This window comes from Marmota monax, unplaced genomic scaffold, assembly GCF_021218885.2.
Source record: "Marmota monax isolate L192 unplaced genomic scaffold, Marmota_monax_Labrador192_F-V1.1 WCK01_AAM20220418_F8-fsc00028, whole genome shotgun sequence".
NCBI classification, from domain to species: Eukaryota; Metazoa; Chordata; class Mammalia; order Rodentia; family Sciuridae; genus Marmota; species Marmota monax.
In genome coordinates this window covers 9261024-9285916 of record NW_026694779.1, presented here as the reverse complement: position 1 = coordinate 9285916, position 24893 = coordinate 9261024, and the positions used below count along the sequence as shown (strand labels likewise).

The following is a 24893-nucleotide window of genomic DNA, read 5'->3' as shown; positions in this document are numbered from 1 at the left end:
TGTGTAGATTATAACATGCATGATGCTATAATGTCCCCAAATGCTCATTTGTTAAAGGGTTTCCCCAGCAGGGTACTATTGAGAAGTAATGGAACTTTGAGTGACAGAGCCTGGTTGGAGGTCCTTATGTCATAGGGGGCATGCCCTTGGGATCCGAGCCCCTTCCTTTCTCTCTCTTTTGCTTCCTGGCCAAGAGTTGAACACTTTTGCTCCATCCAACTTCCCCCCCCCCACCACCACCACAACCATGATGGGTTGCCTCATTATAGGCCCAAAGCTAACCTGGCATGGAATGGAATTTCTAGAACTGTGAGTCCAAATAAACCTTTTTACTTTATAGGCTAATTATCTCAGGCAGTTTGTTACAGTCATGGAAAGCTGACCGACACATACAATGAAGGGAATAAGAAAATGTAGTTAGTGGGGTGTTCACACAATTGGGGGAGGCCTGCTCACCTTGTCAGGACAGTTAGGCAGCCATCTCTGAGGTGGTGACAGCTGAGCTGAGATCTGACCATTAGAATCCAGGCAGGCAGAACCTGGGAGGAAATAAAATAGGGGAAATATCAAAGGAGGCCAGTATGTCTGGACTAGAATGAGGGTCATTGGATGGTATTAGACATTGCCTTGGTGACCTCAGGGGGTGGCTGAGCTCAGGGGAGAGGTTGCTTCAGTATGAATTTCCGAATCAGCGTCTAGAAGTTGAGGAGATCACCCGAGGCAGTCCCCCACGGTGCCTGTGCTCCTGAAGCCATGGGAGGTCATTTCAGAGTCCACACAGATGAGCTCTTGAAATTGTGGTTATTCTCAGGGCATTAGAAAAATACGGAGCAGATACAGATGGCAGGTGACCTCACACGCCATATAGAAAAAGAAAAACCTCATAAAACAGCTCTAAGTATTTCTGACCTTCAGTGTCTTCCTTGGGTGGGGACACCAGTTTCTTCTCTCTCTCGTTCCCTCTCTCCCCTCTTTCAGGAAGTTCGCGATCACCCTTTGGTCTCCATGGGGGATGGGTTCCAGGATCTCTTGCTGCTACCCAAATCTGCAGATGTATGAGCATTTTTTTATTCATTAAATTCATGTCGGCTATGTATGAAAAATTCCTACAGGACATTCCAAATCTATTGCGCCCTATAGGAAAATTCCAGAACTTTCTAAAGAGCCGAACTTTATAAAATCGTCAATATCCCAGGAGTGGTTATTAAATAGGCGGGCAGTGCATATTCCAAACAGAGCAGAGAGCTGAAATTTCATTTCTAGTTCAACCTTGAGCCATTCTCGTGACTTCAGCTGAGCTTCATTGATTTCCTGGTCTGCAGTTTTATTGTTCTAACATTAGGGACTGGTAGGGCCAAGGTCTCCCCAAAGAGTGCCTCCTAAAATACCTTTGGAAGACTGCCTCAGAGATGGCTGCCTAACTGTCCTAACAAGATGAGCAGGACTCCCCCAGTTGCATGACCACTCCACTGACTACATTTTCTTATTCCCTTCATAGTAAGTCAGCTTTCCATGACTATAACAAACTACCTGAGATAATTAGCTTAAATAGTGAAAAGGTTTATATTGACTCACAGTTCTAGAGATTCCATTTCATGCAGGTTAGCTTTGGGCCTGTGATGAGGCAGCCCATCATGGTGGAGGGGGGTTGGATGGATAGCAATGATCCTTGGAACTTTGTTTAATCTACTGTGTTTTGCAAATGTACTTGATTAAAAAAAGGACATTTTTATGAAAGACAGCATCTATTCCCTTTCTTCCTGTGACACGCACTCTGATGATTCACAGCCAGCCTGTGAGGGTCTGCAGGTCCTCCGCGGGGTTTTGAGCATAGGTATAGAATGTGAAGGATTTGCAATTTAGGATGTTTCTAATTAATTCATTTGCATTTCATTCATTTTTTTTTCTCCTGGAGATAGCACTCTATTTTTTTCTCTCTTGTTAAGATAGCTCTGAAACAAATTAGCAATGGAAAAAAAATATTCCCTTTGCATTTTCTGAATCTGATTTTCAGGGGTCTTCCGTCTCTAGAAATCACGTGTGCTCATTCCTTCCGTGGTGACCATTATGCCCCTAAAATATTGAAGTCGGGCAAGAGCAGAGCCATCGTGGAAACATTAAGAGAACATAATTACCGTACAAGGGTACCACCACCTAATTTGCATAGCGTTGAACGGGCCTCTCGTTGGGGAGAAGAAATGGTTTTTTGGAAAAAACAATTTCTGTGTCTTGATTTTTATGCTTTTTGGTTTCTCGTAGACCCCTGGGTCCAATGAGACTGCTTTATTATACAAATTGCAAATAAATCAGGATTTCTAAGACTCGTCTTCCCGAGAATGAGGCAAGCTTCATCTTTTATGGTACCTTAGGGGGGAGTTTGGGAAGATTCAAACATACAGCTCCTTCTGGAACACTAAATTCCTTGCAAGAGATCATGGCCATGCTATTTCTTTCCTGATCAGGTGGATGAAGCAAAATTGCAGGCACAGAGGAGTCGGCCCATGTGCTCACTGGACGAGGCATTTCACCAACCATCCCATATGTGTTACGAGGAAGAATTTAGATCTATGTCTTCAAAAAAGTGTGCATGGAAACAAATCGTTCCTACAAAGCTCTACTTTCTTTTTTTCCCCCCCAACAAAGACAGAGTCTGATGTAGGATGTCTTTTATTGCTGAACCTCGATGCTCCCTGTAGCCTTTCTTAAAGCACCTGAGTAACAGCTACTGACTTCTTACAGGGGATGAGGTCACCTGAGATAGACCAGAGAAGGACTGCCTATCTCCAAGGAGACTTGAGCCCAGCCTCTGACAAGGAGCAAAAAAAGGGTTGATTGTGTGCATGTGGTGGTGGCGGGGCTGGGGATCAAAGCCAGGGCCTTGTGCCATGTGCTCTGTCACTGAGCCACATCCCTAGCACTTTAAAAAGGATCTTGCTACTAGTAAGAGTCCAGACCCTTAAGAGAGACTTGGGTGGGGTTGCCGCTGTAGACTTTCGCTCAAGTTCAAAGAATTAAATTGCTCAATGCACAGAGGACGTCAGGACAGAGGAATTTGAGATAATCGTGTGCTCATTGCAAGCCAGCAGAGCTCTTGGGTTTTGTTAGTAACAGTAAAGGGCTTTCCCACTTGGGAAGTTTCTGTCCCACTAGTGTCTGCCCTGGGTAGTCTAGTTACCCCAAACTAGCTTAATACCAAGCGCCACATTTTCACAGCGACGGCGATAGATCAGAGAGTATGTAGGAAAGACGGATGTCCCCATCAAGGTCTGGAGACCTTGACAGTTTGCAGACTGTGAGCTCTAAGGCGGAGGGTACCTTTGCACCCAAAGCAGCAGGTCTTTTGGAAGAATAAAAAAAAAATGTATCGACCCTCAAGACAAAAGGCTTACAGGAGAAGTGACAGGTGACTGTGATGTAGAAGATAACTTCCTCACTTGAGAGGAAAAAAAAATAGGGCTGTGTGTTATAGATTATTACTCTGCAATACTATTGAATATGATTCTGTTTCCATCGTAATGGCCAATGTTGGAAGTGAACTCACATTTTCCACGTTCTCCTCTACCCTATTGTTAATCAAAGTCCCCAAGGCCAAGGACAATGGATTCTCATGAATTCATACACATTTCCAAGATGGCTTTTATGTTTACCCCCTTCCCATGCGCCAACTAAACACTTAGAATATGTCTTATTGTCTACGTTCTTTCTCTCTTAAAATGACCAAACAATTCCGACGATTAGCAACGTGTGGATGGCCAACTCACACCCGATGGAATTAACCAGTGCCATTGTAAATCGAGACACCCCAGAGGACAAGGTGAGTCTCTTATCAAACTCCCTCCATGTCCCCTGTGCAGATTGCTATGGTGACAGAGCAAAGGTACTGCAAGTAGAAAATTTCAGCTTAAAAGTTTTGTGTGTGGAAGTTTTCCCTCTCTGGTTGGGCCTTGATTTGAACTTGGCATGATTCCTGTCGCCTGGGAATGAAATGTGTTGATAAAGGGTTATAAGGTAATTCCAAATAGTTTCTGTGTCATTGCTAAGTAACCTTTGGTCTTCCATGGACCATAATCAAAACAAGATGGCGGGCAGGCTGTGCAGGGAGATGCCCATAACTGTAACATAAAAAACACACAGGAGAAAGCTACAAGTTATGGGACTCTGAAGCAATTCGAATAGTCCAATCATGTCAGAACAGTGATTCCCTGACCCCAGAAATCTGTAAGGAAAGACACTAAACTCTAGCTATATCATTGAGGAGTCTTATAATGCAAAGAACTCTGGGCTGTTTCTAGCAAGATTGTCTCCAATTTTCCCACACCTTGACATCAATTAAAAAGCAACAACCAAAAAAAGACAGAAGAAAGACCTGGACACCATTATCTCAAGGACTGATGCCCTTCTCCTCTGGAGACAGACACATTTCGGTAGGGGGCAGCATGGGGATCTGGAAGCATCTCTGCTGCTCCTACTTTGATCCAAGGAACCACGTGATACAGAGATGAAGAGAGTCCCTGGCTTCAATGACATAACGCTGTCTAGTAGGGACAGAAACACACAGGGAGCTAAGCTGTCCCTGACTCTTCTTTCTCTCCCTAGCATCGTTCATCTAATCACGGGACTCTCACTTGAAAAGCTGATCCCGTGTCCTACATTTTTGGCAAAATAGTCGAAAACCCCAAGTACGGGTTTTACATCATCTACTGCAAATACTTCCTACCGTTACTCGTGGTGCTACTGGGTGTGGGTGGCTCGGGACCCCCTGCAAACCTCGTTGGGTCCTTTCCTCTGCACGGAGTGCCCTCTGCCCAGTCTCTGGACACTTAAACTTCGCATCCTTTAGGGCCCATTCCCAGTCCATAGTCTCCAGTGAGTCCATCTCCCATTCTCTAAGCTGGAAGTAATCACTCCCTCGTCCGAAATGACCAGTAGCAAATGACCGTCCTCGTATGTGAGTTTTCACAATCTGGCTCCAAATACGTTTACCTGCATAGAGTAAAATCAAAAGAAGAATCACATTGACATTTAAAAATGAACCTAGCAAATTATCAAAAAAGAAATATCAATAACTGATGTTAAATGCAGACAGCCTACTGTGAGTGTCGTTCTACGTGATGGCTATATGTTCTGAAATGAGCCCAGGATGAAGAAAAGAATAATCTGCTAAATTCTTCTTTTTTTGAATAATATTTTTAGTGGTAGTTGGACACAATACCTTTGTTTTATTTATTTATTTTACTGTGGTGCTGAGGATCGAACCCAGCACCTTGCACATGCTAGGCAAGCACTCTACCGGTGAGCCCCAACCCCGGCCCATCTGCTAGATTCTTAACTGATATGAGTCCCTATGGATCTGTTTTAAGGACATGTTGTTATGTAGATATACTTAATATATTTAAATATGTTATACATTTAAACATGTTGTGTTAAATATGTTAAAATGTCAATTTTTTAATTAATAGCTTAACACATGTTATATTTAATGTATGCAAATATTGTAATTTCGGTTACATATTTAAATAAATACGTAATGTATTTAAATATAACATGCAAATATATTAAATATCATATATTTAAACACTACACATTTTCATATTCAATAAGTATTCAAATACATTTAAATATGTGAGATATATTTGTATTGCCCCATGAAAAATTTATATATCTATATTTGTTTTTAAATATATATTACAACATGTGACATATTTACATGACAACATGTTATATGAATACATTTATACTATAATAGGTAATATAAATCATGTCTATGTCATGTCATATAAGTGTACCTTAAACTCCAGTCACACTGTTGGCTGAAATGCTCTCACGGTGAACTTGACACAGGTCTGGGCACAGGTTGGACCACACATAGTGCCCATGGCAGAGACAGCCCTGAGGGCCACCTTATTCCATGGCTTTCCTGTTCCTGGGCAAATAGGAAACCCGGAAGCAAGCTGGCTCCTGGGGTCCATCAGCCAAAGAGGAGACAACCCACACCAACCTCTGGAAAAACTGGCAGATCTGGGCTTTTGGAGCAGGTCACCTTGGTCCCCTTCACGGCCTGGACTCTTTGGGGAACTTCAAAAATACCGCTGCCCCTGGACATGTCTTGCTGATGCAGGAGGATCGCGAGTTCAAAGCCAGCCTCAGCAATGGTGAGGCACTTAGCAACTCAGTGAGACCCTGTCTCTAAATAAAATACAAAATAGGGCTGGGGAGGTGGCTCAGGGGTCGAGTGCCCCTGAGTGGTGGTCTCACCAGGATGGCTGGCAGCCCCCGCCTGCCAGCCGTGCAGTCCTCTCGGCTCCAAGATAAACGGTGCCTCAGGTGAAACCGATTCGTGTTACCTACAGAGGACGCGGTGCGGCTGATGGCTGTGTCCTTATTTACCAACCTGTGGATCCACCATCTATCATCCAGATGTGCCCAGGGAGCCGTCTTGCAAAGGCGAAGAAAATCACCAGAGCCGTATTTTAGGGAAGGAGAAGAGATTGTCAACTCATTGAAAATGGATGAAAATAAATCCACCTGATCTATGTATTTTTGATCTGTTCCAACAAGACATGATAAAAACGTCCCTGGGTGAATTTTATTGCTGATCCAAAGCAGAGGCTGATGGCCCAGGGCAGGGCAGCTTTGCCGAGCTCAGAGCTCATAGGTTACGCCTTGTCTCCACCACAAATACCTCCACATTTTATCTTATTTTATTTTATTTTTCTCTCGGATCCATCCAGTTGAATCATAAAGGGTGGGAATTGAAAAGGGCCCGTTAACAAACTTTTTCCAAAATTTTGAACCTGAAAGGCATAAACTTATAGGCCAGGAAGCTCCTAAAATCCTCGTGACTATTTTCCAGGGGTTGAGCGCACCTGGGAGAATTTCAAACACACCCATAAACCCCCAAATAACACACACACACAAGCATCTTCACACACTTGTCCCAGTGACGGTACAAGAGACAGAGCACAAAACCTTAAGTGCTTTTAAGGAGCCAAGTTCACGCCCTGGTGACCAGTTTCTCCAACGATGACCTTGACCTTGGTCCGGGATCCTTAAGAAAACACAGGCTGATTTGGGCGCATTGGGAGCAAGCCATCTTCCTAAGTCACATATCTAAACTAGCTGTCTCCCAAGTCTAGAAGACTGGTCCTGAGCTCCAGGCGACAGGGGCTTGGACACGGTCCACCCCACTGACTCTCAGGTTGAACTTGGATTTCCAGTATAGTGGTGTTAGGAGGTAAGTCCTGCAGGAGGGTCAGGGTCTTTCTTGGGAGACCACATAAGTCCTCAAGGGACTGGATTAGCTGTCCTAAGAATAATTATGAGCTGGGGTTGGGGTCCTGTGGTCTAGCAGCCCTGGACTGAGCTCCATCACCACAATAAAAAAAGAAAGACTTGATTGCTATGCAGCAGATCAGCCTCTCTCCTGCATCTACTCTTGCACAAACTCTTGCCACGTGATGCCATCTGTCCAGGACTTAGCATGACACCTTCGACAGAGGCAGCCGCCTCAACTTGCACTTTTCTGTTTCCAGAACTGTGAGTGAGATAAACCTCTTTTCTTCCTCAATTCCCAGTCTCGGGTATTCTGTGCCCTGGGGAGGGGAATCCAGTTGTGACAACCTGACAGCCGTGCTCCGGGGAGATTCTAGGTGTGACAACCTGTTCTCCCCAGCAATGCCCAGGCATTCTGATCAGGTCCTCTCTAGGTGACTGGTTTTGACACCAGGTAATGAAAATCTCAAGCTGAGACACCCCATGGAAGAGAATCATTGAAAGCTAAAACCAGGCAGGAATCCTCAATAGAAGCAAGCCTCACAGTGAGAATTTATTAATTTTTTTGATTGAACCTAGAGAAGTTTAAACACTGAGTCACATCCCCATCATTTATAGATTTTATTTTGAGACAGGGTCTTGCTAAGTTGCTTAGAGCCTCGCTAAGTGGCTAAGGCTGGCCTCCAACTTGCGATCCTCCTGCCTCAGCCTCCCGAGCCGCTGGGATTATCACAGTGAGAATTCTTTCCACGGGTGCTGAGGCTGGCTGCAGCCCAGCGATGGTGGTGAAGGTGGGTCCCCATTTTGGAGTCCAGGAGCCTCAGAAAGAATGACCTCTCCCTCCTCTGTCTCTGCTAACACTGAAACTCCAGTGCTCTTAGTCTTGATGTATTCCACCATTTCATCAGTACGGTGCCCAGGAACAGCAAGGGGGTGAAGTAGCAAGCTCTTCAGAGGTCCCATCATGTATTCCTGCATAGAGGGACCACTGATGACCAACGCATGGACACTGACCAGCTGGATTGCAGTGGAGATCCCACTGGAGCCACCTACTGGCTGGCAGCCGCAACTGCAGAGGGGGAAATGGCAGCCCTGCACCCCCTTCTGCTCCCCATGCTCTCCCACCTGGCCCTTCCTGCCTCAGCTCTCCAGGGCAGCCTCTGTGCTATGCACCTGCGTCCCTCCTTCCACCTGCCTCCTCTTGCCCAACTCCCTTTTCTCTCTGCTCCCCTCTGCTTCTATTACCATATCCAGGACCTGCTGGGGATCCCCTGATGCTAGCTCCTAACCAATCCCTGCAGCCATGGTCACCTGGATGGCAGGTGACCTGCTTCCTGTCCCTAGGGTGCTATGGTGAGCTGCTGGGGACATGTCTCAGGGCACTGGAGAGGAGGGGGGGACTTGGGAAGCCCCTGAGGGGTGCATCTGGATGTGAAGAGAGAGAGTGGGAAGAGGGTGAACAATAGTACCAGGAAAGAGAGTGCGGCTTCATTGGACTTTCCAACAGCTGACATTTCTTTTATTGGGAGGGTATAGAGATTGAACTCAGGGGCACTGGACCCCTGAGCCCCATCCCCAGCCTTATTTTGTATTTTATTTAGAGACAGGGTCAAACTGAGTTGCTTAGGGCCTCGCTTTTGCGGAGGCTGGCTTTGGACTCGTGATCCTCCTGCCTCGGCCTCCTGAGCCACTGGGATTACACGCATGCCCCATGCACCTGGCCCACAGCTGACATTTCTGATATGCCTACTCTCTGCTTGGCCTGCAGCTAAGTGCATGACATAGATGACCCTATTTCCTTTTTGTTTAACCTATGTTGAATCGCCCTCTTGACTGGTAGAGAAATTGAGACTAACCTTCAACTACCTCGTGGGAGAATTAGGAATTAATTAGCCCCCCATTCCTTTCATGATGGCACAGGTGACTCAAGATAAAGACATTTCCATCATCGCTGATCTACATCTTTCTATTTCCCTCCTCCTTCCTTGGGTCTTCAATTACTGCTCGATACTGGAGCAACAGAAAGTTCTAGAAATCCATCTCTAACATGTTGGCCACTGCAGGTTGCTATGCGAGAGAGGTTTGCTTCTCTTTCTCGTGCATTATTTAGTAATGAAGAAACTTCCTGGCTCAGAAATTGTGGGCTAATTATCATTTGCATAGTTACATGGTAAACACATTCCTGAATTGCTATATTCATTTTTTTTCCCCCTCCTACGACTCCCCAGGAATTTCATTCTCTTTAAAAATGGGCTTATTACTTATTCATTAAATAGATTTATCCTGAAGTCGATCATATCATCTCTCCCGAGAACCGGTTTCATTACTTTTCCTTGAGGTTAATAGATAAAAGTCAGCCATAAACATGCCAAAGAGCTTTTTAAGTCTCTTGCTAGGCCCGATGTCTTGGGTGGTTGCTGGTCGTATTTAAACACATTCCACTGGAACCTGAATTGGGAACTTGACCTTTGAGATCCTCAGAGTAGCCCCCCCACCAGGTAGAACGTTAAATAAACATTCTGTAGGGAGTTTCACACCTTCTAGAGATTTCTTTGCTGGGGTAGAGAAAAAAGCGTTAGATTCGTCTTATCAGGATAAAACAGGATCTATTTAAGCTTTAATCAGTTTAAGAGGGCGAAGAAAGCTGAGGATATAAGAAGAGGAGAGAAGCAAGTGGGAAATAAATAAATGGATACAGGAGCATCCAGGATCCCGCCACCCGACTCCTGGTGACTGAGTCCAGGCCCTGGCACATGCTAACCAAGTGCTCCATCTCTGAGCTGAAAACCCAGCCCCGGGGGAGAATTCTTAAGCACTAAGTAAAAGATATCTGTGCTGTCTGCTCATCACGTAAATTTCTGACAGATTCCAAAACTTCCCTGGGTTAAAGGGCTTGAGACTGTGAAGACATAATCTGATGATCATTTATTTAATTTTTTTGTAGTTGTAGATGGATAAAATGCCTTTATTTTATTTATTTTTATGTGGTGCTGAGGATCGAACCCAGTGCCTCATGCGTGCTAGGCAGGCGCTCTACCCCTGAGTTACAGCCCCAGCCCCTGATGATCATTTTATACACACAGGCATCCAGTAAGATGACCTCATGGCTTTAATACTTTAAATGGAGGGCACTTCCAAATGTTGGTGCAGTATGTCTGCTGACCTATAATAGCAGCTCTGAAGCTTACTTTAAAATGGACGTTTTCTTTCCCTCTCCTCCCTCTCCCTAACCTGGGAGCAGGGAACAGGATGACCTTTTACCCATCCAAGACCTACTTCTCTGTATTTGAGCCCTCATGCACCACCAGCACCAAGTCATTCAGACTTGGGGGAATGGCATTAGAGATCTGGGAAGTGACTATCTCCTAAATTAACAGGTAAATCGCAATCCCCCAGCAGGGCACCCGGGGAATGCAGCCTTTGAAGACCTTCTTGGAAAGCCCTCTCTTCTCCCTGAGAGGCAGAACCACAGCGTCTGGGAATTACCTTGGTCTGTGAAGCATATATGCAGTTTTCTTATGCACTGATTCATATACTAACTCATTTTCCTCATTCTCCCCATGAAACACCGGGATGGTTACTTGTGTGTCAGTTTGACTGGGCTACAAGGTGCCCAGATAGCTGGATAGACATTCTTTCTGGATGAGTCTGTGAGGGTGTTTCCAGAAGAGGTCCGTATTCCAATGGGCCGACCGAGTGGGCCGCATTTAATCCATCAGAGGTCTTAGAAGCACACAACTTTACAAAAAAGGAGGATCCGTCCTTCCTGCCTGGCTGACTGCTAGTGTTGGGACATCAATCTCCTGTTATTCCTGCTTCTCAGAACTTCAGACCTGGATTTGAACTTGGCTCTCCAGATCTCAGGCCTTTGGACTCAGATTGGAAACATACCCCTTGTTGGCCGATGGTGGATCTCGGGACTTCTTAGTCGTCGTACTCCCATGAGCAAGGTGCCTTTCTAAGTCCCTTACGTCACCTATCGGAAGCAGCTCTCTCCTGAGTCTATAAGATCAACCCTGAGCTGCAGACTACAGGTGGTTGGTCCCCACGGAAGCTCAAGATGAAATTGGGTTGCCAATGGTCATGGGGTTAGGAGAGGGGTCTTCAGGAGACACTGGTGTGTTTCTTGGGAGAGGCCATTAGTTCTCAGGGGAATAGATCGGCTATCCTAAGGGCAGGCTTAATTTTTTTTTTTTTTTAAATCACATGCATTTAGACAAGAAAATATGTTGAAGTCCATTTTGGACTCACACATCACCTGCTTGAAAATTCTAGGGAGTGGGGAGGTAGGGAGTGGGTTGAAGTAGAAGAAAGAAAAAATCCCTGTAACAAGTGGAATTTTCATCATCCACAGAACAGGAGGAAAGCAGGAGCCTTTATGTGGCTTCTTATACCCGACGGTGAAAGCCGGTCAAATCAGAACTACTTCAAGCGTAGTTACAAAGATGATTCTAATGATATGTTGGTAATTTGAATTAATTACAGAGTGATCCACCGCAGATTACAGGAAGTGAAGAAGGAAATACAAATAAACAACGCGCTGGAACAGATTTGTGGGATGAGCGGAGAATAACGAATCCAGAGAGGTGGCGGGTGAGGCATTCATAATTCCCACTCTCTCCCTCTTTCCCTGAACACGGGGAGGTGAGTATTCTGCAAAAAATCAGAGCAAAACTAGTTACTCTTGCTGCTTTTATAAAAGGAAATGGTTACAGATTCAGAGCCACCGTCAAACCGTTTTCAAATTCGCCCCCTGTCTTCTCCATCCTAAGCCACATAGTGGTCTTGTACTCCATTAAACGGAGTTTTTGTTGTTATTATTATTATTAACTGTCTGTTTGCAACCCCAGGGGACAGATCACCACGATCCCATTCCGTCTTAGGGCCTCTATTCCTAGAAGGCTGGTGAATTTGGAAAGGCAACTCCTCTATTTCACGAGATTCCGTTACTGGAAAAGATAGTCGTCCTATTCTAGAAGGATAATAAGTTCGTCCTGAGAAAAGACCATTTCAAATGAATGCAATTAAAATGGGGAGCAAAACACGCATAAAAGCTGGGGAATGTTCGATTGGAGTTTTATTCTTAAAAAAAAAAATGAGGCCCGCATTACAGAATCTTAGGCCAGAGTTAACCTGGGACTTATAAATGCAGCTGTGCATGAAACGTCAGGATGAGCACAGCCGGAAATCAAGTGGTGATGGATTCTGGGCGAGCTTGACTTTTTTCCTCTCTGAAGGGTAGAGGATTCAATATCCTTTATTTTGTGTTTGAGTTTCACGGTGTGATCATCAGGAGGGGCCCTTCTGCAAAAAACATGTGAAAAAGCTTCATCCACCTCCCCTGGACTCTCTCCCCATCTTTGGTTATTTAAATCTTTTTCCTGGGAAGCGTTTATTTGACGACTTTTCCTCACCTATTTTTCTCTTAATTGTTGAGCATTCGACTCTATTTGATTCCCCTGTCCATGGCTTTGTGTCCAATTAGAAGCTGTTATATCTATTATTTCCTATGCTTTACAATATCCTGCATGGGGGACGAGATTTACAGGATCTCACCTTGCGGAGGCCCTGAACTTACACATCGTCCATCAGTGAGGTGGGCCACCCAACACAGCCAAGGGTCCCTGCGCCTGTAAGGCTATTTTATATTAATAGATAGGGTTCTGCTTCCAAGCCTTTATTTTCTTCTACTCCAGAAATTCGAGGATAAGAAACAATCAGTTATTTTCAATTCTTGTCTATTGAATTCACAGCCTTATCCGATTCTTCTTCATAGGAATGGGTGATATCAGCAGACGGCAGACGGTGGGATCTCAGGACTTCCCAGTCTCCGTACGAGGAACTACCGTGCCCAAGATCACCCATCAGGGTGAAACTCTGATGTTTTTCCCTATATTTCCAGTGTCAGATATTTTATTTATTTTTTTAAAAAATTTTTATTTGTTCATTTTACATACATATCACACTAGAGTGTATTTCGGCACATTATACATACATGGGATTGGGAAATATATATATTATCTATACACGTAGGAAGTATGACTTCCCATTCTTGTGGTGGTACACCGGTTGTGTGTTCACACGTGAACGTAGGAAAGCGATGTCTGATTTTGTAATGGGAATGCACTTATTTTTAAAAGAAAACCTTTATGCCATTCTCATTTATGGATGTGAAATCTCAGCATTACCTGGAAGGTCATTAGAACACATACCTCGTGGCATTAAAAACAGTTTTGAAAAATTCTAGCTCGGTAGCATTGCAGGAACCTCACTCATGAAAGTCTGAGGTGTGCTCTCTGTTGATAAACACTGGAGAGATTAAAGAGTGTTAGGAGGGTTAAGAACATGCTGATGCCAGATCCAGGGTTTCTCAGGTGTTATTCAAAAGACAGGATAAGAAAAGTGATTATTTTTTTTCACTATGTGAGTCAATATCGCCTAATGTCACTACCGCTAAAAATCATCGTTCATCTATCAGGGGTTCCATCACCCATTCTGGGGGACGCTCTTCTAACTCAGTTGAGGATTTATGTGGTCTACGTGGGAAGAGTCAGGTGCTGGGGACAGGTTATTCTCTTTTGAGGTCGGGATGTCATTGGGATTGTCTTGCAGTGGTCTGAGCAGAAAGAGTGTTTGTCCACCTCTCAGCATTGAGCAGGTTCTGCTGCAGAGGTACTGGCTGGTGGCCCCCTGGACTTCAGAACGTGATGACCGGGTCCTTGGAATAAGAGCTATGCCTTCTCATAAAGTGACCTCGTAGGGCTGCCATGGGCTAACTGACCTACAGAAGTCAGGATGCCTAGAATAGGGACCGTGCACAGCACCATGGAGAAAAGTTTTTGATTGACAGTTCTCAAGAGTCAAGCCTGGCTTTCTTTGGGGCTGAATCTCAGGGTCACTTAGCCATTTGCCACCTAAGTGAAGTATTTCACTCTTATATTTTTTATCTGTTCAAATTCATTATACATGACAGCAGAATGGATTTTGATCCATCGTGCACAATTGCAGCACAACTTTTCATTTCTCAGGTTGTACATGATGTAGAGTCACACCGTTTGTGCAGTCACACTTGTACCTAGGGTAATGATATCCATCTCATTCCGCCATCTTTCCTGCCCCCATGCCCCCTCCCCTCCTCCCCCCACTTTGCCCAATCAAAGTTCCTCCATTTGTCCCACCCCCCCCCCACTATGGATCAGCATCCACTTATCATAGAGAACTTTTGGCCTTTGGTTTTTTGGGATTGGCTTACTTCACTTAGCATGATATTCTCCAACTCTATCCATTTAACTGCAAATGCCATGATTTTATTCTCTTTTAATGCTGAGTAATATTCCATTGTGTATATGTACCACAGTTTCTTTATCCATTCATCTATTGAAGGGCACCTAGGTTGCTTCCACAGCTGAACTAATGTGAATTGAGCTGCTATAAACATGGATGTGGCTGTGTCCCTGTAGTATGTTGATTTTAAGTCCTTTGGGTATAAACTGAGGAGTGGGATAGCTGGGTCAATTCTAAGTTTTCTGAGGAATCTCCATACTGCTTTCCAGAGGGGTTGCTTTATAAATTAGTACGTGATTCTGGATCCTTGGTGTGTAGAGAATCCATGGGCAGCCTCTTCCCTTGACACTTCTAATTTGGAATTCTAGACTTGAGAGGTTTGGGAAATTAAGCACTTTCTACCATCTGGGCACAGAAACACTCCGTTGGGTAAGATTCACCATCTCCCGTCCAGGCTGGCAAGCGTCCACCTAAATGATGGAACATTTGGTTTACCTGGGGGAGTCTGCTAAGGTGCACCAAGTGTGGGCCAGACCCTTCTTGTCTCGTCTTCTTAGACATTCTGTGAACTTCCTTCTATTCCCAGTAAAAATGAAACAGTTCAGACTCCCCAGAGCTATATAACCTCCCCAAGTGGCAGATCGGGAAAGTGGTGGATTTGAACCCAGATCGGATTCCAAAGTCCATTTTATAACAAAAGGGTAATAAAGATATCGTGGTGCTCTATGGAAAAAACATCAGCTGCGAAAGTCTACAATCTGCATTGGTGCAAGACTTTTAGTCTGATGGTTCTCCATCTCCACGGGTTCCATGTCTGTGGATCCAACCAACCATGGGTTGAACCCAGTTGCAAAAACAAAACAAAACAACGACAAAAAACCCCCAAACTTCTGTTCGTACTGAATGAGACCGATTTCTTCTTCCATGTCATCATTTGCTCAACAATACAGCACAGGTTGTCTTAGGTATTATAAGGAGCACGGAGATGGTTTCAAATATCGAGGAAGAAGCATTGGTTTGGAGCACTCACCGTGGAATTGGAAGACCTTGGACCAGTGTCCCACGGCATCCGCTACCGACCTTTGAACTGGGCTGCAGAAACACCTCTTCCCTCTCCTATGTGAGGAGCTGAATTATGTACTGGACCAAAGTCCCTAAAACCCTGTTGACCTCTGCTGACCTTCTATGCCACAGACCCCTCTCCCTAAATGACCCAGAGGCAGAGATGGCACCACCCCCCTTTCTTATAAAACAGGTGAACTTTTGCCAGGATGAATCCTAACAAGTCATTACTAACACCCCCCCCCCGACACTTAGGGGTGGCACTAAGCAACCACCAATTTATACAACTCCAGAGCCCATTTTCAAAACTGCTTGAATCTCTGTTTTCTTGGACCATCGTTCCTAATTAGCCCTAAATAAATGAATTTTTTTTTTTTGTTCTCAACTAGTTTGATTTTATTCTCGGTGGAGAACATTATGTGGAGGGTATGGAGAGGTGAGGTGAAAATACGATGCCATTTAATATAAGAAACTTGAGCATCTGTGAATTTTGGTGTCCTAGGTGGTGGGGGCAGGGTGTCCTGGAACCAATCCCTGGTAGATACTGAAGGACAACTGTGCTATATATAGAAAAGCGAGTTTTTGATTCCAGGACGTAGCTCAGAGTTTCACAGCAAGTGATCCCATCCAATTAGCTAATTTTCCTTGGCAGTTGGTAGGCATTCACACAAATTCCCATGCATATCCACCAGTCCCTTCGAACTGCAAGTCTGGGGCGGGAAGAAATTTCTATTTGTAGGACAAAATCTTTCATTTAGGACTAATAGCAGGTCCTGACTCTTAAAGTCTCCAAGTCCCCTGAAAACCAAGTTCTAGAACACAGAAGCACCTACCTCCTAGGTGCACAAATCTCATGCAACCAGTTCAGTGACTTCAATCAAATAACTGAATTTCTCCCACCACCAGGCTTGTAGGCGAGCACCTATCTTCACGGCTGTTTTCAAACGATGGAAAAATGGTGGACTCTCAAATTTCGACATGCCACAAGGGTCCCACGAAGCTGGACATCCACAATCCGGTTTGGAGTTTTGATTTTTCTTCCGAAATGCCTGCTTGTTCCTTTCCTCACCAATTTTGTTTTCCTTTAGGACACTCCGGAGTCACTTAGAGGCAATTCTGCATTCGAGTTTAGTTTTTCTATCCCCCAAACCCCGAGAAAGGGCGACGCGATACGCCACATCCTATCTGTAACAAATTGCAAAGGAATGGAAGGAAAATCATTGCCTCTATGAGGAGGAGAGAGGTTTTTGATCAGCCAAGAGATGTGCTGGAAAACTCATCTCGGTTGTATAGACCTCCGTATGGGTTCTCCGGACTCAGCCTGTGCTTTGTGGCACATTTCAGTCTTTTCATTTCTTTCTGCTTCCAATTTTTAGTACGGTAGGCTCTGCAAATCCTTGGGTTCTGCTTCTCAGAGCACGTACCAGACACTGGGGTGAGTTCTGAGGTTGTTTTTTTTGTTTGTTTTCTTCTCTTGGGCGTCTCTGCGTATTTCTCAATCTCTCTCCAGGTGGGGAGAGGGCAGGCATGGGACCAAGTTCTGATCAGCTTCCTGTGTGCAGAAAGGAGGTCCATAATTCTCAGGCACCCAACGACTGGCTATTTCTAGTGGGTGGTAGGGCACTGAGAAACAGAACCACGTTTGACATAATAGCATCAAAATCAATGAAGATCTGAGTGGGAACTGTCCAATGAACTTTAACATACAATTATTATGGCATATATTTGGCATAGACTAAATTTTGAATAATGCCCTGCACCGCCAAAGATGCCCACATTCCAAGCCCCAGGACCTGTGAATGTTTCAAAAAGGACTTTACCAGGGAGATTGAATTAAGAATCCTGAGATTACCCTGGATATCTGGATGGGCTTAACGTAATCACCAGAGTCGTTATGGGAAGGCAGAGGGACATTTGACTGCATGGGAGGACTCTCAGGGGGATGCAGTCCACGACCTGAGCAGCCATTCATTGCTGGGTTTGTACATGGAAGAAGGGTCCCTCAGGAAGTTGCAAAAGGAAAGGACACAGATTCTCCCCTAGAGCCTGCAGAACTTTCATACTCGCCCAGTGAAACTGACTTCTTACCTCCAGAACTGTATAATGCAATTTAAAACTACACAGGACTCCATCTCACTCCAGTCAGAATGGCAATGGTCAAGAACACAACCAACCGTAAAGGCTGGCAAGGATGTGGGGAAAAAGGCTCACTCACACATTGCTGGTGGGAGTGCAAATTGGTGCAAACACTCTGGAAAGCAGTATGGAGATTCCTCAGAAAATGTGGAACGGAACCACCAGTAGACCCAACCGCCCCACTCCTCAGGTCATACCCAAAGGACTTAAAATCAGCATACTACTGTGACATAACCACATCAATGTTTATAGTAGCACAATTCACAATAGTGAAAATATGGAACCAACATGGGTGCCCTTCAACAGATGGATGGATAAAGAAAATGTGGTTCATAGACACCATGGAATATTACTCAGCCATGAAGAAGAATGAAATGATGAAATTTGCTGGTATATGGATGAAACTATCGTGCTAAGTGAAATAAGCTAATTCCCCCAAACCAAAGGCTGAATATTCTTTATGATATATGAATACATATATTCATATATATTACCTCGCTCTAAGCCACCAAATTTGTGCCAAATTTGTTATAGCAGAAGCACCAAAGTAACATATAAGCCTTCTGAATTTTTCACGGCCCTCTCTTCTGTTCTCCTTTATATTGCTAAGCCACTTCGTAGATGAGGTCATCCTACGGACAATAACAGCAATAGCTGGTATGTGCTACCTATGGATGAGCTATGATGCCTATTTTTGTCTAGTGATTTTATCATTTATTCTTCAAAAAAAAAAGCCTATGAGATAAATCTTATATTTACTGACCCTGGATAATAAGGATAAGTCTCAGGGAATTGAAGTAACTTGTCCAGGATCATACAGACCATGATGGATCTACACAAGTCACGCCCCAGGCATGCTTCCAAGTGCATACAACCAACGTATGTGGGTATCTCCTTGTGTGTGTGGGCTGGGGGTATCACATGTGAATTATTCTCTAAAAATATGGTAAAGCTTGATTGAATGACTGCTTTTGGTTCTGGGAGTTGAACCCAACTTTACCAGTACTTTACCACTGTCCTGAGCTAACTCCCCCGTTCTTTAAATTTATTTATTTATTTATTTTAATTTTGAGAGTCTCTCTCATAAATCGCCTAGGCTGGCCTCGAATTTGAGATCCTCCTACCACAGCCTCCTTGGTCGCTGGGATTCCAGGTGTGCGCCTGGCTGAAAATCTGATGGGGAAGACTTTCAGCATCAACAGGAAAATCGTAAAACCCCACCTTTGAACACAAGCATTTTTAAGAAGTCTTCCCAATTTTCTCAGGCAAAAGGGTCCATGTTTGTATTCCGGGGTAGCGATGACTCAAAAATGGAGCCAGGAATCAGGTTGAGTGGGAGCAGTTTCATTCAAGGAGCTTAGTGTCTGACACCAGGGCAGCTTTATGTAAAATAAGCGCCATCACAAAACCAAGCCGCTCAGGACGAGTTGCCCTCCTTGTATTATAAATGGGTTGTAGAGGAGGAGAATCAGAGAGAGTCCTGACTTTTTTGCATACCCCTAATTAGGTCATTTTTCGGTACTGTTAAGACTTACCCAGCTTGAACACGATGTAAACTGCTGGGTGGTTACAAGGCACCCCAGAAATGTCTCTCAAGTAGAGAAGCCTGCTCTTTCTGTCCCTGAGAAGGTGCAACACTGTATCTATCTCCCAGTGTCACCTGCTCTGATCATGTCACACAGGGGTATCTAAAAACCAAAGGGGAACGTCCCAGCTTATCACTTGTGTGTCCCTGGGGACCTAAATGTGTGTCTGATTCTCTTCATCCATACAGGAGGCAACATTTCTGCCCCGTCTGCACAGCAATGTTGGAGACTGAACCAGATCCCACGAGCACACGTACTTCGAGAACTCAGGTCCGATTGAAATTAAAAAAAAAAAAAAAAAGGAACCTTGTTAAACTTTAACCACGATAGGAAAATGCAAGAATATCTTAGCCCCTGAAATCAAAAGCCTTTGAAATAGCGAAGTGTTTAGGAAAAGGGAAAGAGACATAAAAACTCTGTTTTTTTCTGACATTTTGGTTTAAGAAGATAGGGACCCTCTTTGCTCTGCTGAGAGCCTGGGAGGGAGGAGCCCATGAAGCCCCCCTGAGCTCTGGTTTATTTCTATCTGGGTCATCCTTGTGCTGTGCTGGATTTCCTGCTCACAGCTAGGTTCTGAGCTAAGGAAAAGTCTAGATGATCACGTCTGCTTTAACACGCTTGCTGTCTCCTCCCAAGATCATTACGGATTAAAAGTGTCTCAGACCTCCCTTCTGCTAATGCCCTGGAGTGGAGTCCGAGGACACGCTTCCTCCCGGTCACTCTGAGCCAATTCCCAGCATCTTGGTCAAGGGAGGAAAATGGTGGAACATGCCGGTTCTGGAGGAAGTTGAGGGGCATTGCAATAGGGCCTGCAGTTACCCCCAAACTTGGAACAGGGCCCGGCACGAGTCAGACACCAGAGGAATGATTGCCAAGTGCCCAAGGAAGACAGAGGCTGCGATCCAGGGGGAGGTGTACAAAGTCGAAACTAAGTGCCAGCGAATCCCTGCAAGTTTGGGAAGAGGGAGGAGAAAGGAGCAATCACTACAGACACGGCCTCATCCGTAGGGTCCTCACCACTCTCCGACGGTGAATTAGCAAGAAAAAATACCCAGGCAGTGATGTCGCGGTGAAGTGCACTTTAAAGGTCGACGAGAAACCACAATGGACATGTACCAGAGACCTCCATCTTTATTCCAAACTTATTTGACTTAAGCCAGATGACCTGGTCTAAGCCCTGCCTCTCTTCACTTGTCAACCATGTGATTCTAATCCGCATGCTCCTCACCTTCTGTTTCAACTTCCTCTTTTGTAAAATGAGGGTGATAATAATCTACTCCCCTGAGATGTTGTGAGTATTAAATGAGGTAGTATATAAGAGTTAGACTAGTGCCTGGAATTTGTGACTTACTCGGGCAGGTTGATAACGGCTCCCCCCCAATAGATCCACATCTTGTCCCTGGGCGGTGATGAAATTTTGATGTCCGTTTGGCTGGGTGACAGTGGCCAGATATTTGCTCAAATATTATTCTGGATGTTTCTGTGAAGTTAGGTGCTTTTTTTCGGGGGGGGGGGGAAGAAATCAGCTAAAGTCAGAAAGAAATCAGCTAAAGTCAGAAAGAGCAGTCTCACTCGGCCCCTTGTTCCATTTTACTACTTTCTCTGGACAAATTCCATTGCTTCTCAAATCATTGGTCATGGAAAAAATTTACAAAATTTTTAATAACTTGGTTCATTTATTTATAAAAAGGTTGACATTAGACAATGTCCCACCCCTCAGTGTCTCATCTACACCTTCACATAATGCTCTATACTTGCAGGGTGCTTCCTGGGGTACCGACACACAGATAAATGAGTATAGATGGAGATAATTATGAGAAAATGCACAAAAGAATTATCTGGAAACTGGCATTGAACTTTTTTCCTTCCAGTCTAGTTTTTTTTTTCTGATTTAATAAAGTATCCAAAGCCAGAAATTTAAAAAAAAAATGATGATATGATAATGGCAGTTTATATCTTGGAGCATCAACAGGGGCCATAAATCTAAATTTAATTTTGCATTTAATAAAACCTTCCACATTTACTGCACGAGAGTCCAGGAAATGGATTTGGTCCAACCCAATTGCTTCTGCTGCGTATTACACCAAATATTGTGTGTCATCATATGGTTTGGTGGCTTCCTGATATATCCGACTTCAAAACGGCCTCCAACTCAGTCCTTGCTAAGTGGCTGAGGCTGGCCTCTTGCCTCAGCCTCTGCATTCCCTGGGATTATAGTAGGTGCCACCACACTGGGCCAGAATTCCCCTCGATTTTAACACGGATGGGTGAGCTTCGGTGGCTCAATCTCTTGAGCATCGTTCAGATGCAAATAGCAAAATCAGAGTAAAATCTTAAAAGGAGAAGTCAGAATAACGGAGCGTGCAACCTGGGAACATTAGATAGGAATCACTAAGCTAACGGTGTACAGCTCTGAGCACATGCGATCCTCCTGCCTCAGCCTCCTGAGTCTCTGGGATTACAGGTGTGCTCCACTGTGCCCGGCTGGCTCCTTTTAAAATCAGATGATCTTCAAGTTTATTTCCATTTTCATGGTTTCTGTGATTCTCCTATGCCATGTAGCATAACCTATTCAAAGGTCCTGGGGTGATGGCTTGGACAGCTTTGGTGGGTTATTATTCTGCCTACCACGGTCTGCAAACTCACAGACATATTGTCATTAAAGTGATTGGTAGCTCATTATGGTTAAATTGGCACATCCCCAGTGACTGATGATACTGGGCATATTCTTTGCATATTTCTTCCCCAGCTTTTACCTTCTTTGGTGTTTGAAGTTTTTGTTCAAATCTATTACCCATTTTTTTTTAAAAACTGGGTTGTTTTTCCTTATTATACAAATTGAGAGTTATTTTGCTACTGTATAAAAAGCGCATTGTCAAATATGTGTTTCGTAAATATTTTCCCCAACTCGATGGGGTTTTTCTTCGTTTTCTTAACAACGTCTTTAAACAAAATGTGTCCAGCTGGATACTTTCTAACTCTTTCGTCTTCTGATTTTTGTGCCCTTAGATATCTTTGTCAAAATTTCACAGGTAACACAGCATAGTTTGGTCTGTTTTTTTTTTTTTTGAACACGGATATCTCATTATTCCAGCATCATGTTGAAAACAATTTAATTTTTTTTGCCTTCACGTATGTCTTTCGTTTATGAAGATTCTTGAAGGAGAACTGCCCAGATGTTTTATATCTTTATTACCTCAGAACTTTTCACCCATTTTTTAAAATATATTTCTTGACCTCTATGCTAACAATAACATGCTCTTGATAAAATTGAAACATCCCTTCATTACGGATGAGGTTTGACATGGACCGGGATGGTCCATACACATCTTTGGATCTTTGATGAATAATTGATCTCTTACTGCCATTGGATGGCCCAAATAATTTGATTACATCTTTATCTAGTAATGGAGACTCATTAGCAGAATTATTTCACAGTTGTTTGCACCTGCAAACAATCTCTTTTTGTTTAGGGGAGTGTTTCATTTGTCTGGCTGACGTGCTTTTGCTCAGAAACACCACTGGTGACGGTCAATGCAACCACACCCCCATCCTAGGCTGAACTGTCAATCACCCCCTGTCAATCACATGGTCCAAACCAGTTCACACCAGACTTACTGATGTCGACTAGAAGCTGCAGGCCATCGGTCAGAACTGGTTATCTGAGTGACTTTTGGAGAATTTAAGTTAAATGAAGAATAAAACATGGGAGGCCACACTTTTGTGAAATCACATGTGAATGAAATATACTCTTTTTGGGGGAGAGGTACAGGGGACTGAACTCAGGGGCACTCAACCTCTGAGCCACATCCTCAGCCCTATTTTGTATTTTATTTAGAGACAGGGTCTCACTGAGTTTCTTGGGGCCTTGCTTTTGCTGAGGCTGGCTTGGAACTCACGATCCTCCTGCCTCAGCCTCCCAAACTGCTGGGATTTCAGGCGTGAGCCACTGCACTTGGCTGTGAAGATGGAATTGTGTAAATCGTAATCTACTCGTTCAATGGAACATCACTAAAAGAGTCTGTATCACATTTGAGAACTTCCTCTTTTAAAAGGCCATGTTCCCATATTTTTTTTTTTTTGAGTTCTCCATTATTCAAAAGGTGTCAGCTAAATCCCGTGGATCAGGATAGACGGTTTTGTTTTTATGACTTTTTCTCCTTCAGGTTAACAAACCTTTACCTTTAGAGTTCTTTGGAGAGTTACTGACCTGGACATAAGTGATTTGGTTTTGTTTTATAGCTTCTAGAGATATTCGAATGTTTTGACAGGACGCCATCCCAGTCACAGGGTCTGTGGCTCAGGTTTTATGGGGACCCCTGGGACTCGGGGCCCTGGGGGAGTGCTGTGGTGAGTTCCTGCAGGGAGGCACAGCTCACGCCCCTGGGTTCTCCAAGGCAGAGGTCAATTTATTTTTATTTTTTGGTTGGAGGCCTGCATCTTTGGGAATGTGTTCTCGGGTCAGGGTGCTGATGAACTTCCTTGCACCAGATGCAGCTCTGCCCAGACTAGATCCCTACAGGAATCATAACCTCCGGGGCTGATGTGCCAGGAGCCATATCCCTTGTCCCCGGCACCTGCTTCCTGTGGAGAACTCTTATCTACAGGACACAGGCAAATCTAGGCATGCTGTGTCACCCCTCCAGAATGTCCTTCTCTGCCCCTTCTTCTCTTGTTACCCCATGATGCACATTGCAATGAGATCAAGGGTATGGAGAAGCCAGAAAATTCAACTGCCCTTGGCCTGTGCACTCAAAATAACCAAAATGACAATATGAACAAATCTACATCTTTCCAAACGCTTTGAGGGACCGGCATAGCTCCAGTGTGGTTCAATGTACAAATTCTTATTAAAATATCTAAGACCTTTGTGCTGGGGTGAAATATTAACAACCTTTTTCATACAATGGTTAGATTATCAGGGCACTGGGGCATATTGCATTTCCCTTTTTGCACTGGTTGCCAGGGAGCTCAGAGTGCTATGTGCTCTGTCTTAGCAAGTTTCTTTAACCTCAGTTTTTCTGATCTCATCCATCTCTATTACAGGAATTCATTCCTTTTTTTGAAGCATTGTATTGTATCTGTATTCTGTAGGATAAGCAGCTAATAAAAAGAGTTTATTGGACTTGTGTGATATTTAAACCTGATATATCTAAGTTCCTCACACTGTTCACAGCAAGAGTTTTCATATTCAGGGATTCTGTTTCTAAGGGTATCCTTGTTACCACTCTTCTGCCCTCTTGGGGGGAAGTGCTAGGAGGTTTGTGTGGCTCCAAAGAAACCATTTCTTGATGACACTTCAACCAGACGGAGCAGCGGGGGAAGAGTGACACTTCCAGACATCAGTGTAGGTGACACCTTCTCAAATCCACTCTGGCAAGGAGTCCAGAAACGTGCTGTGAAAATCGTTCTTACAGGAATATTCACGCGGGGGATTGAAAGCACCATTTCTCAGACGCCGAGAAGCTGTGATTGACCCAAGTACCCAACACAGAACCCCCCAAACCATCACGAGGGGGAGAAGACGAAGTGGATTCTCTAAACCAACAAGAA

General features: G+C 44.3%; 1 long non-coding RNA gene across 1 annotated transcript in view; it reads right to left on the bottom strand.

Moving 5' to 3' along the window:
- Nucleotides 1-453: 453 nt before the first annotated feature.
- The window catches only part of LOC131423448 (uncharacterized), a 91515-nt gene continuing 67075 nt past the window's right edge, over nucleotides 454-24893 (bottom strand). Inside the window, exons 3-4 of the long non-coding RNA XR_009225049.1 lie at nucleotides 910-1045; nucleotides 454-539 (exon numbers count right to left, since the gene is read on the bottom strand). This is a non-coding gene — a long non-coding RNA (uncharacterized LOC131423448). The remainder of the gene's footprint in view (nucleotides 540-909; nucleotides 1046-24893) is intronic.